The 13,931-nt window shown below is 33.7% G+C and overlaps 1 protein-coding gene across 1 annotated transcript in view; it reads right to left on the bottom strand.

The window, feature by feature from the left end:
• Window positions 1–13,931, bottom strand: part of LOC134794944 (malignant T-cell-amplified sequence 1 homolog) — a 71,352-nt gene that overhangs the window by 44,585 nt on the left and 12,836 nt on the right. The window lies entirely within an intron of this gene.

Below are 13,931 nucleotides of genomic sequence, written 5' to 3' on the forward strand. Positions count from 1 at the left end.
CTTTCTACTATACTTGCTTTAATGTCGGGGTTATTAGTGGTATAATAATTAATATTTTTGCTCTTAAAGTAATCTCTAACCGCCTTTGAAACAAATTCTGTACCTTTATCAGATTGGATGTGACGGGGAACAGAGCTGGCTTCAGTAAATATGCTTTCAAAACATTGTTTAACAGTTGCTGAATCCTTCTTCTTCATGGCTCTTGCAAAAGCATATTTACTGAACACATCAATAACACAAAGAATATATTTATACCCATCATTATATTGACTATAAGTACTCATATCACTTAAATCAGCTTGCCAAAGTTCATTAAAGTTCGAGAGAATGTATTTATTTCTAGTAAATCGTCTATGAATAGGTTTATGCAGCGTGTGCGTATCTTGAGATTGTAACCATTTTTTCACTTCCTCTTTGTTCATTTGACCTTTCATTTCCTTTGATAAATTATTTAAACTGCTATAGCCAGCTGGATTAGAGACGTCATAATAGATTCTGTTAATATCTAATAAGGAGTCCATCTTTCCCACTCTATTTTCTTTCCGGATCGCTTTTGCTCCCGTGTAGCAAGAGGCGTAGAAGTATTATTATCTTTATCTGTTGAGGCTCTCGTCTTCACAGATGTGGAGGGGGTAAAGGGTTCAATCAAAGGAGTACCATTAATAAATGCTAAATTTGTAGGATTACCTATGCATGACCTAGGAACTTCGATATCTTTTAAAAGTAAAGCAAACACTTCCCATCCAATTGGCTTAGGACGTTTAAGACATCTAACGGTGTCGCTTACCAAATCAGTAATATTACTATTTTGAATGGTTTGGTTATTTATAACAACTTCACCAGTCTGTTTCCACCAAATTTTCGGTTTACTTGAAACAATGTAATCTAACAACGTTCGAGCTTTTTTTTCATAAGATTTAGGTAATATGTTTATAATTTTTGACGGACTAATTGGCATTAGTTCTTGATTTATTTCGCCAGGTGGTGTATTAAACGATGACGGTGTGGCTGCTTCAGTTACATTATCTGTAACTGACTCATTATTTTCAATCTCCTCCTTTTTGTTCACTTTTGTTTTTATAATATCATTACTTTCGTTGATGACTTGATCTACCCCCTCCATCACGATGGGTATTCTAAACGGTTTTCGATCTGTTTCAATAAAATGTAGAAATCTTTGTAATGCTTGAGAATATAACGTCCACTTTTCGCGATCATTCATTTTACTTTTAAGGATTTTTTGCATTTCTCCATCTAGCCGAGATGAGGAATTTTCGGGTGGACTCTCATTCCTTTTCAGCCTTTCAATAAAATCTGATTCAACTAATAACATTTTTTTTGTGTTTTCCATTTTGTTTATGATAAAGAGTTCACTAAAGCACTTAAAACTGCACCTAAAATAATAGGTAGAAATGCACCTCCTTTTTGAACTATAACAGTTTTTCTTATTTTATGTTTCCCTTTCGAAACTAATTTTCTTAAAATATCTTTATATTTTTTTAGTTTCGTCTTTTCTTTTTTTTCTAATGGAATTTTCCCATTTAGGACGTTATAAATGCACTCACAAATAATGTTGATCTCTTCATCGTCACAAGATTTAAGTAATGCAGTACGATATTTGGGTTTAAGCAACTGCAATGCTTCAAGTAAATGTTTATATGTGTTTACTCTTGCATGCATCATGTAGAACTGACTAAAATATGGTGATTTTTATCATATTTAAACCCCTTTTTAGGTACATACACTGTGCAATGCCCATCAAACGGAAATATTTTTGTTTTAAAACGGCATATGTCATTTGTATTTTGTTTCAGGTCAATCATGAGGTAACCATGAGCCTCCTTTGTAGCATCTTTGTAGGCTTCGTCCACAAACTTTGAGTTTTCTGGGTAAACTTGTCGTGACAGGTAGCGTATTTGAGTTTTATCCCTGGGATTTTTAAAAAATACAATGTAGCTTGTATTCAATGAAATATCACGTTGACCTCTACCTTGATGAAATACGTTTTGTGTAATATAAAAAACACTTAAGTTTCTATGATGACTACCTTTCGTAAAAATGTCAACGATTCGTCCATCTGATTCTCTCATCAAATCATCTATAATAAGAAGTTTAGGTTTCTTCCCATCAAACATTGAAAAATCTGGTATTCCTTGACTATAATTTACATTTTCCAGATTGTAGAGAGGTTGCATTTCATCATAACACCAAATAATTTCATCAAATTCAACATTACATATCTCTTTGGAGTTATTCAAAAAGTTTGTAACAAATTGCGTTTTACCACACCCACTAGGACCTGCGACAATGGTGGTGAAAGGATGATAAAAGTGAATCATTATTAAATATCGTAATCTATGTGTATGTGTGTATGTGTGTGGGTGAGTGTTGATATGTTAACGGATGGACTTTAAATGGTAATATTCAGAAAGATGATTACTATTTAAACAACTCAGATATAGTAGACAAAAAAACAAAACAAAATGATTACGTAATTTTTTTTTTATTATTTATGATCACACTTTTAACATTATTTTTTTTGTTTCGTATTTACAAAAATACCTTAAAAGATACAATAAAATAAAATTCATACATTTTTTTACATGTTTACAAGTAATACCTTAAAAAATATACAATGTACAAACAATAATTTGGAATTCGAATGTTCTGTGTGATTATATTACAACTTTGAAACTTTTTCATTATTGCGGTATTTTATAATGACCCCACGCTAGAGTGTCAGAAGAGTTTTCTAATAAGTACCGTTTTGTATCTTCATGCGATAATGATATTTTATTTATTTTTTGAGTGAATATTATATGTTTTATAGACTTAAATCTTAGCATTTGAGCGCGTTGCAAATTTTTATTAAATAAACACGTTTTGTAATTGTCAAGAGTAAATTTTTTTGTAACACATTTATTGACTCCTTTGGCTTTTGATAAAACACCGTATTTTTCGGTTTTCTCATCATTCTCGTCATATTTTTCAACATCTAAGGTATACATTTTAGATCTCAGACCTACAAACTCTTTTAAAATTCTACCATTATTTTCATCTTTGAAAAACCCTAATCGCTTTTTATTTATTAACGGCAAATCATATTTATTGTTAGGAGGATAGTCAGATGTATCAAAATATAAATTAAGATCTGATTTTATATCTGCGTAATAATTTTCCGTGAAAATTTGATATACTAAGCTATCAGTATCTGTATAAAGAAGCTTAAGGTTGTCTGGATATTTGGTTTTCATGTAGCTGTAGTGAAAGTCATACATCAAAGTTTTCGATATATCTAATACGCAAAATCCCAGATAAATCGGTTTATTATAAAATATTTTAGTTTTATTCAATTGAACGGCCACTAAATTCTCAGAGAATATGGATAAACTATGGAACTCAGGTTTCGCTATCAAAGATTGAACCCCCTGCGTTTTTCCTCGATTTTCCCAGTGATTTAATAATTTGACATTTACGCGTTTTGCAACATTTTCCATGGTTTTACCGAACACTGAATTATTCATTAGTTTAAAGAAATCTTTTTCAAAATCGGATGATGCCTGTGATCGCATGTGGGTGTTCAAATCTATGTAACTTTTTAACCACATAGACTGCTGAAATTTAAGAATGCGATGGATTTTACTCAATTTCAAACCATTCTTCAAACACTGTTTTAGATTTCTATAATGAATGACATAATTCGTTTTTTTATTTAAATTAGGAATTAATTTTTTTTCTTTGGAATTACCCAAACAAACGTTTTCAGGACAAAATGGCAAATCTGAATGAGAGTCATGCAACTCGTTAGGGTATTCGAGATCAACTTCTAAAATTAAACCATGATCAGCGTCATCAGATATATTAAAGTCAGTATCTGTATTAACCCATTCAAATTTACCGGTAGGAAGACATTGAGACATAGCCCACCCGTAAAGGTTATTTGCATCAAAGTACATAAGAAATGACGATGGGATATTTTGATTATAATCTTCCAAAAAAATATTATTAGCCTTCGCGTATCTATTACTACATTGTGATATGCCACCTCGAATATTTTTTGATATAAAAGCTATTTTATCGATATCAGTTAGGAGTTCTAGTTTTATTTTTGTAGTTCTTAACATTGCATCCCAACTTAATCCCGGAGCAGTATAATAATGAGCGGGGTCTAATCCATACGTCTTAAGACAAAGGTTTCTAAAATTTTCAAATATATCAGTTAGTAATAAAACATCAGTTTTTAAATATAAATCAGAATAATCACCCATATTTTTGCATTGAAAATGAGACCAAACATCTTTTGCGTGATCATAATCCTCTTCTGAGATGTGACTATCAGACAAGGAACTAAAGAAATCATCTTTAGAGGGAAGAGCTGTTAAGTTTAAAGAATCGTATGATGACATGTGTTCATAGGGATAGACACCCTTTCGTAATAAGCGTTTAAAATCCTCCTCGCATGAAAAATTCAATTTTAATTCATGAAATTGTTCAGGCAACAAGTTTTTTGCCAATTTGTCAAGACTACTGGACATAAATTTAAGTGAATCGACAAATCTCAATTTAATTGTGCGATTATTTATTTGTAAGCTCTTAGAAAATGAAATGTATTTCTCTTTGTTCTCTGGAATCAGTTCAATGTCGCCTTCCGCCAAACCAAGCCCATGCACTATAAAATGACTATCATAGTTACACAAATTATGGAAAAATACAGGTACAAAATTAGGTGCCCTGTATTTTTCAGAACAAAATGTATGTGCCACTCCTTCATAAAGACCAGTATGGTAATTATAGGAAATGACTGAATCCTCGTTTAAATTTTTATCACAAATATAACATGTACTACTCTGAGCAATATGCACATTATTTGCATTAGATAAAGGCAATGGAGTTTTTACAAAAGTATTTCTCCTACAAATGGCCTTTAAGTCTTGTTCCATATACTTCATAAATTCCTGGGTGCAATTTTTGCCTTTATATGTTCTGTACACTGACAATTTATCATTATAAGAACATTTAATGTAGTATCCAAAACTATATACCTCATGTTTTTGTACATTTGTTGTTGAGGATGTAGTAGGATTAATTGTACCTGTTTGAATCGGGTTTAGAAAGGCCTCGAAATCAGCATAAATAACAAAAGGTACCCTTAATTTACGTTCATAATTATCGAAAGTAAGTATATTGGAGGAAACGTTTTCATTGAACCAGTTTTTCTTTTTATCCTGTTCTGAAGGTAAATGTGTACAAACATGGAAACAATCGTTTCTTTGATGATTCATTAAATTGTTGCGAGTTGTAAAGTTCGACAAACAACCATCACAAATATGTGCAGCATGCTGTGTATTTGATAATTGTTTAGATACTAACCTAGATAAATTTTTGATATAGCAATAATGCCCCTTACTGTCTTTGGATATGTACAATAAATTCAAGTGGGTAGCTTTTTTGCACTTTGTTAAGTGTAATGGGCCTACTACGTCATGTTTTTTACTTTTCGAATTGTATTCAAGACCAAAAACGTTTATACTTATATCATTCATTTTTTCAAATTTTTGAATATCTCCAACCTTAAGTGGGAAAGTTAAATTTCTAAAATTTAATTTATTTTTATGCGCTATATACGATTTCGCAGTGTTTGAACGATGACTTGTAGGTGGATACAAGCCTGACAATACAGCCCATCTAAAACATTCATGATCATTATTTTTTACATTAATAACTGCTTTTCTGTTCTGAATATCACGTGGTAATTCGATATAGGAAGAACCACGCAATGGATTAAATTTGTTTACATTGACATCTAGATAGTTAAATTTTACTAAACTCCATCCACTGTCTTTTCTCTCAAAGTTAAATAATTTTGTTAATATATCTTTAACAACTGACTCGAAAATATCATCTTTGTCGCTGCTAACATCAACTACATTGTTACATAATGGTTTGGTTTAAGAATTTATTTCTCCAAAAGAATTATAATTCACTTACATCAGAGAAATACAAACAAACATTATGTACATTATTTACAAAGTGCACGAATAACATAAAATACTTATAATCTAAATCAAAACAAAGTGACTTATTTATTTTAAAAGTGGGTATTATACAGTGCGAGTCGGCAACTGGTAACAGTACAGTGCAATTGTCACCGCGCGAGCGCGGGCGGACACGGCTGTCGCGCAGTCCAGCGTAACGTGACCTAGACGTTAATAAAGTGAGCGCGCCAAAGATACGCGTTTATAATGGTTGGTCCGCGCGGTCAACATGTCCTCCGAGCTCGCCTAGCAGTTGGTGATAACAGTCCTACAGCATGCAATGGGGTTATTACGTGTTAACTTTCAATCGCTATGGCGTCCTACGCGCCGATAGCAATTACTATGTAATGTTATTTGTTAAAATTATATGTATTTATTTAATTTTGCGATTCATAATTGTGTGTTAAGTATATTATTATTTAATTTTTTTGTATTATTTTATTGTTTTTTTTTTTTTTTTTTTGCCAGCAACCTCGAGGGCATGTCGAGGGGGCAGTATTATTAATTATGTATATTTATATATATATATATATTTATATGTATGCATTTGTCAAGTACTTTATATTAATTCATTTTTTATAAAATTTCATAATTGCTGTAAGTTTGTTTAAGTAATTATATTCATAGGTATAATTAAATAATATTGGCGTTTTATAGTTATGTGACTTATGTAATTGGAAATCAAATGTATTATTTACTTGTTTGCTCTCTTGAGTAAAATCCGCATTCAAAATAAAGTTTACTTTTAAAGCATGGTGATCAGTGAGGGAACGATCCAATAATGCAAAGATTTTCTCTTTATTTCCTAGTAAAATGGATTCGGGAGTAAATGGTTGGTGAACATTTTCATTTAATAGTATTCTGTAAGTGGCCACCCTATTCTTAAAAGCATTTTCAATTAACTGAACATTAACCCATTCAATGTCAGCCCTTAAAACATTATTTTTGTGAAGATTACTATTTAAATGATTTTTAAAATATCTTTTAGAAACAAACTTATTACACACAGAACATTCAATTTCATGATTATTATTTGTACTCACAATGACATCGGGAACTGGTTCGGATGATGTTGATGCTACAGGTTCAGCAGCTGCTGAACGGTTTTTCTTCACCAAGAATTCTTCGGTCTCCAAAACTGCAGCTGTCCTTTTTACTCCCCGTCCTATTTGAGAAGATCTATAACAATACATAATAAACATAAATATCTTAATGTCAGATAAAATAAAAATAATTACTAAAACGGTTGGTTGTATATACTAACGTAAGTCTTTTCGACACTGCTGGCAATAGGCCCGCATCATCAAAACTCCATCAATCACATCTGATGACTGAGTATTCCCCTTGGAATTTTTGATATGCCCATCACATGGTGTATAATACGGTATAATATCAGAATCTTCCAGTAACGAGTGAGGTAATTTGTTTGATATATACCACATTCTTATATTTCTATGAAAATATGCTAAAATAAATTCTTTACTTAATTCCTCAATCTTGTTACGAGGCAAAGTGAGACCAATATGATAGTAAGTAAACACCATTATGGAAAAGGATATCACAGTACAAGCACGGCACCAAAACACTGAATGATATGAACTCGAGATACCCCGCTTATATAACCAGCACTCTCCCACCCCACGTTTATCCTAACAATAAGTTCTGGTCACAACAAGTTAGGAGGAACCCATCCTTTGTTAAACAGGTACTGGTTAAGAGTTATAAACATGTATGAACAGGAATACTTTTACTTACGCCTCTCGATGTAGTTGGCTCACAAGACGGGCAGCCTCGCATAGATCTTCATTTTCTTCTATTTCTTCACAGAGTCTGATAAGTTCAAGATCGTAGACATCACAACTCAAAGAGTCCATTATGAAATGAGAAATCATACAGTGCTTTCTTTCATTTAAATAGTTGACTACAGGTATAAGATTTCTAAGAGTGGGGACTGTAATCTTTACAAATGAGAAGTATTAAATTAAAACTTGTTGTAATGTGATACAATAAAAATAATCTGTTACATGGAAAATGTACTTAAGGAGAGGTAAAAAATGAGAAATACGTTAACACAATCATTAAGCTACTACTATCATTAATAATTATAACTATCACTGTTTCTTATTATCTATAAAATATTTCACACTACTGTCCTTAGAAGCTAATTGCTTTGTTATGTTATAAATAATATTTCGCGTATTTTGTAGCTCCAAATCGTCTTCCAACGCAAAATATTTCAATCTGAAGTCCGCATGCTTCCAGTGTTCCATGGGTGGGACGTTTTTGATTTTATGCATATCATATATCTCGATTTTAATCAAATGTGATGCATAGGCCCCGTCGTCTTGTCCGGATGACAAGTTTGCAACACCGTCTGGTGAACTTTTGCTCACATTTGAAGACCGTTTCACAACTTTAGACTGCTTTTTAGGTCGTTCAAAGAAGCTATCGATATTGTTTCCTGAACGTTTCTTTGCGATGGCTTGTTTAACTTTGAGACCAAGCGTACCCTCTTCATCGCTTGATTCGTCTTTATTATCATCCGGGTAGTAATAGTTCTTGAAAGTATTTTCAGTGAACTGAAACAATATAAAACAATAATTTACACACTGTCTACAATCTTGATAATTAAAACACAAAGAACACAAGTGAAAACAAAACAAAGTAAGTTACGGTAATAAAAGACATACTTACATCCATTGTTGGGTCTTTCTATAAACACTTAAACACTTCACTGTTGAATTAACACTATATTTCTATATACTGCAGTAGATACAAGGAGCTCTGATACAGAGGACTGCCACGACAGTAATACTTACTCAAAGCCATTTCTCTTCGGCTTTTATACTGTGATAGTGAGCAGGATACAGTATCGTTCAAATCATGTCTCAACAGGTTCATCTAATACAGACGCTCTCTTTACTAAAACCCAAATTCAAAAGCATAATAGGAAACAATAAATCCATTGTCAGTATAAAATATAATAGATGTCTACCAATAAAGCAATTATGCTGTTATAACAATGAATACCGACACACAAGAAATGCCGACGTATTAGACTAAATCATGTTGAAACCAGTTGACACGTCTCGTTTTTTTTTTAAAATCATACAAAGTAACATGTCTCAACAAGTTCATCTAAACAGACGCTCCCTGTACTCAAACCCAAATTATATCCACATAATAATCCATTGTCAGCATAAAATATAATAGACGTCTATCAATAAAGCAATTAAGCTGTTATAACAATGAAAACAAGTGCACAAGAAATGCCTCACACGCCTAGTTATTATTTTAATAATACAAAGAAACAAGTAGCTACGAGTTTACTTTCTATCGTGTTACAAAGAACATAAAAATGTATGTGAAAATAAACATATAGTATTAGATAATGAGACATACTTACATACTAAGTTTAAGAATAAAAAAGGCTACATTAGGTAGAATTGCATTTATCGCAGACAAAAATAATGAGTTAGAAATAGGTAAAACTAAATAAAATAACACAATACAATATGCACAATATAGGTAAGTATGTATACGATAAGTAGGATGCTTTAGTTTGGATAGGTAAGAAGTTTAGGTATTTAGGTTAAAACATAACTTGAACGAAGACTAGGTGAAAGCAGGTTAGTTTGAAATGAGAAGTTAGGTTGATTTTAGTTAGGTTTGGTCAAGTTAGGTTTGGTAAAAGAAGGTTTAGGTTAGTTTAGGCTACCGACGGATTACTTGTGTAAATTCTAATTAGGTTAGGTTAGGTTAGAACTGTATTCCTTATAAATCGAAATAGCTCCAAGAGGTTGTAAGATAATAAGATAATGAATCGCAAATAAGGGGCTATTCATAAATTACGTCATTTCAAATTAGGGGGGGGGGGTCTGGACATCGGATGACGGTACCATGAAGTAGGAGGAAATGGGGTCATTTGAAGCATGATTTTTGGATGATTATAGGGGGGGGGGGGTCCAAAATCGTCAAAAATCGATGACGTAATTTATGGACAGCCCCTAAGTACCTTTTGCAAATACCTATCGGTAATACCTATTGCAAATACCTATCGCTAATACCTATTGCAAATACCTATCGCTAATACCTACAGTATAATACACACATAAAGAAGGCATGAATGAAGACGTCGGTGGGTGAAGGGTCCATCCAGGTAGTATGCTCGGTAACACAATAACGCGCCCGAGTCGAGATCGAACAATAGAAAAGGGTCGATAAGCCTATTGTTACCGTGGTGAGCAAGGTGTATTGTTTAATTAGCGTATTTCGTAAGTACCTGAAGGAGGCGCCGGGCACTGCTGAGACCTAGCGCAATCAATTCAAATGGGGGGCTATTTGTTTTTTTTTTTTTTTTTTTTTTTTTTTTTTTTTTTTTTTTTTTAGGTTCAGCGGGGGCGGTGGATCGGCCCTGGGGTCAGGATCGGTGACCACTGAGAGGTGGGGCCAGAATCGGGGAATAGTTTCTACTCAAAATGGCAATTCAGTTCTATAAAAAAATCGATGAGGTTTAAAAAAAACCGGGCAAGTGCGAGTCGGACTCGCGCACGAAGGGTTCCGTACCATAATGCAAAAAAAAAAACGGAAAAAAATGCAAAAATGAAAACGGTCACCCATCCAAGTACTGACCACGCCCGACGTTGCTTAACTTTGGTCAAACATCACGTTTGCTGTATGGGAGCCCCACTTAAATCTTTATTTTATTCTGTTTTTAGTATTTGTTGTTATAGCGGCAACAGAAATACATCATCTGTGAAAATTTCAACTGTCTAGCCATCACGGTTCGTGAGATACAGCCTGGTGACAGACGGACGGACGGACAGCGAAGTCTTAGTAATAGGGTCCCGTTTTACCCTTTGGGTACGGAACCCTAAAAAGCCATGGATGGGGGTTCGCGAGATTTCAGCTCACAGACATTTGATATAACCAATGACATCGTAAACGTTATAGCAAGTTGTAAGGGGCCCACAGATTACCAGTTCGCCGGACGATATCAGCCTGTCACGTTAGTCGTAAAAGGAGACAGTTGCGAACAACTTATCGTCCGGCGAACTGGTAATCTATCAGTAGCGTGCACAGAGATTTGGGACTGGGTAGGCAAAATTATATCAGAAAACCGGGCAAGTGCGAGTCGGACTCGCGCACGAAGGGTTCCGTACCATAATGCAAAAAAAGGCAAAAAAAAAACGGTCACCCATCCAAGTACTGACCCCGCCCTACGTTGCTTAACTTCGGTCAAAAATCACGTTTGTTGTATGGGAGCCCCACTTAAATCTTTATTTTATTCTGTTTTTAGTGTTTGTTGTTATAGCGGCAACAGAAATACATCTGTGAAAATTTCAACTGTCTAGCTATCACGGTTCGTGAGATACAGCCTGATGACAGACGGACGGACGGAAGGACAGCAGAGTCTTAGTAATAGAGTCCCGTTTTACCCTTTGGGTACGGAACCTTAAAAAATGAGAGCTACTAACTCACCAAAAAATTGCGTGATGGTTTTCATTTTGTTGTCAAGTCTTTTCAATTACTTCTTTTTTTGGCTAAACGAAAGCTTCGAAAACGCATCATTTTTAATAGTTTGCACACACACACACCCACACCCACACCCACAACTTTCACAGATAAAATTATCCATTTTTTCACTAATCGCACTTTATAATTTCCGGCAACTGTTAACTGTTATCTCATAAACTCACCAAAACAAACAAACAATGGCGACCGAATAAAAAATGTAAATAAACTTAACCAAATACTGTAAACGAATAAAAAAATAGTCTCGTTTTTGCACTAAATTACCATAGCAAATGCTACTTTTTAAAATGTGACGTCCCACGGTCAAAGGTACCTTATGGCGGGTATGGAGTTATGCATACCCCAGTAATCTACAATAGATAAGCTATCGATAACACAAAAGATCAACCTTCTAGGTTGCGTAGTTACAGAGATATGATTTTTTGAAAATAATGTTGTGAAATGAGCAACTTTACGATAGAGAAGTTTTAAGTTTAGCCGCCTAAAAAACTATGTTCCTGAAGTAAGTTACATAGTTGACTACAAATAATAATACCTTATATATCTGAGATTTAAAAAATATTGCGACTTGTTCTGTAATGCAAATAGAAACTTTTGATATCGACTGATTTATGTGTATACTAACCAATCTCTTGAAAATAAAGTTTTATTTCATTTTCACGATTGATTGCAATGAGCTCTCAAGATTTAAATTTTATCTATTAGAAAACGACACTGACAGACAGTTTAAGCAAAAAACAATACCGATTTAGAGGTGAACATGTATTTTCTGACTTTTTCATATAAAATCACAAAATTTGAATATTTTTACTTTTAATGTGACACACAATCAATTTTTCTGAGCACATATGAAAGAAATTCTGTCATTCAAATGAAATAAATCCTAAAACCCCAACTAAATACTATATTTAACCCCTTATGCCACTTTAAACTTACATAACAATAACAGTATTTGCTCCATACATTTACGAAAAGGTACCTTATGGAAATAAATCTAATAATACATCACTACAAAATATCAATCATATTACAGTTTATCTTTTATGAATAGAAAATATTAATTAACATTAAACTGCCCCAAATTTAATTAGTTCTTCGTCATAATAATCTTAAAAAAGACCAATAATTTGTATGTAATGAAAAGGTACCTTGTGATTAAGTTACATGATGAGGCATGATGATGATGATGGAACAGTTAGGATAAACTAATAATATTTTGGGGTTAACCTGGTATAAATCGTCTATTTCTTATCAATAATATATTTCGGTTGCTATTGAAGATAAGCGGCATTGAGGTTCAATGACCTCAGATATTCCATAAGGTAATGCGTCGGGTATTGGCATTTTTCAGCAAACCAATGGCTGATTTACTGCATGCGACCAAACCAAATGAAGATTATTCTAGTTAAGAAAGACTTGACGAGAGTAACTTTGGTATAATAGCAGGCTACTTGGATTTGTGATGTCGGTCGATGTACGGTTATAATATTTGCGAGGCGCCCCAACCAGAACTGAAATTATCAAATTAGTTTTGCAGAATGCTAATACAGTTCTCTACCAAACTTCTTTTCCCGTATTGACTAGTTTTTATGGGAATTTTCAATCTTTTTTCCATAAGGTACCTTTTCTACTAAACTCTGAGACGACATTACTAGGCTTATAACTAACTTATAACAAAAATAAAAACAGGTAAACAAAGGTTACGCATTAAGGTTTCAGATCACACAATAAAAAAAAATGAGCATTTTTTCACCTCTTTACAAAACATTTCATATCTCCGAAACTAGAAACCCTCATAAGGTACCTTTTCCCGTGGAACGTCACAAATAGTCACGTAAACATCGGAACTATTCGGAAACTTTCGGGCGTCATTCGTTTATGTTTGGTACGAAAGACACTGCCTATTGCGTCTAAATGTGTGCGTTACTTGTATAATTGTGTGCTCGTACTTATAGGAAGGTCCACTACACTGTAACCGCGTAACGACGACTCACGGGGAGGCACACATAGAAAGATTTAGACGGAAATGTTTTCTGTCTTTGCCGTGCAAGGCACGTAGCGGCGCTAGTGCCGCGTGGTGTAAACTTCGTCGCGTAGAATTATTATAGATGATGACTTGATGACAAAGCTTATCTATGGGGCCCTTAATTAGATTATTGTGTACTGTCTGGCGTCCGTGCTAATGCTAATAGTTTGGTCGTTAAGAGACGTAAACAACACTACATAATCCCATTAGAATTACCTGCATAGCTAAGTATATGGTAAACTTTACTACTTATCACAGAACTGTACGGTTACCATCAGTTTGTCACTGACATAAACGCCGTCGAGAACGTAATTTACTTTCTATACATCCCGTTT

Source organism: Cydia splendana, chromosome 11 (assembly GCF_910591565.1).
Source record: "Cydia splendana chromosome 11, ilCydSple1.2, whole genome shotgun sequence".
NCBI classification, from domain to species: Eukaryota; Metazoa; Arthropoda; class Insecta; order Lepidoptera; family Tortricidae; genus Cydia; species Cydia splendana.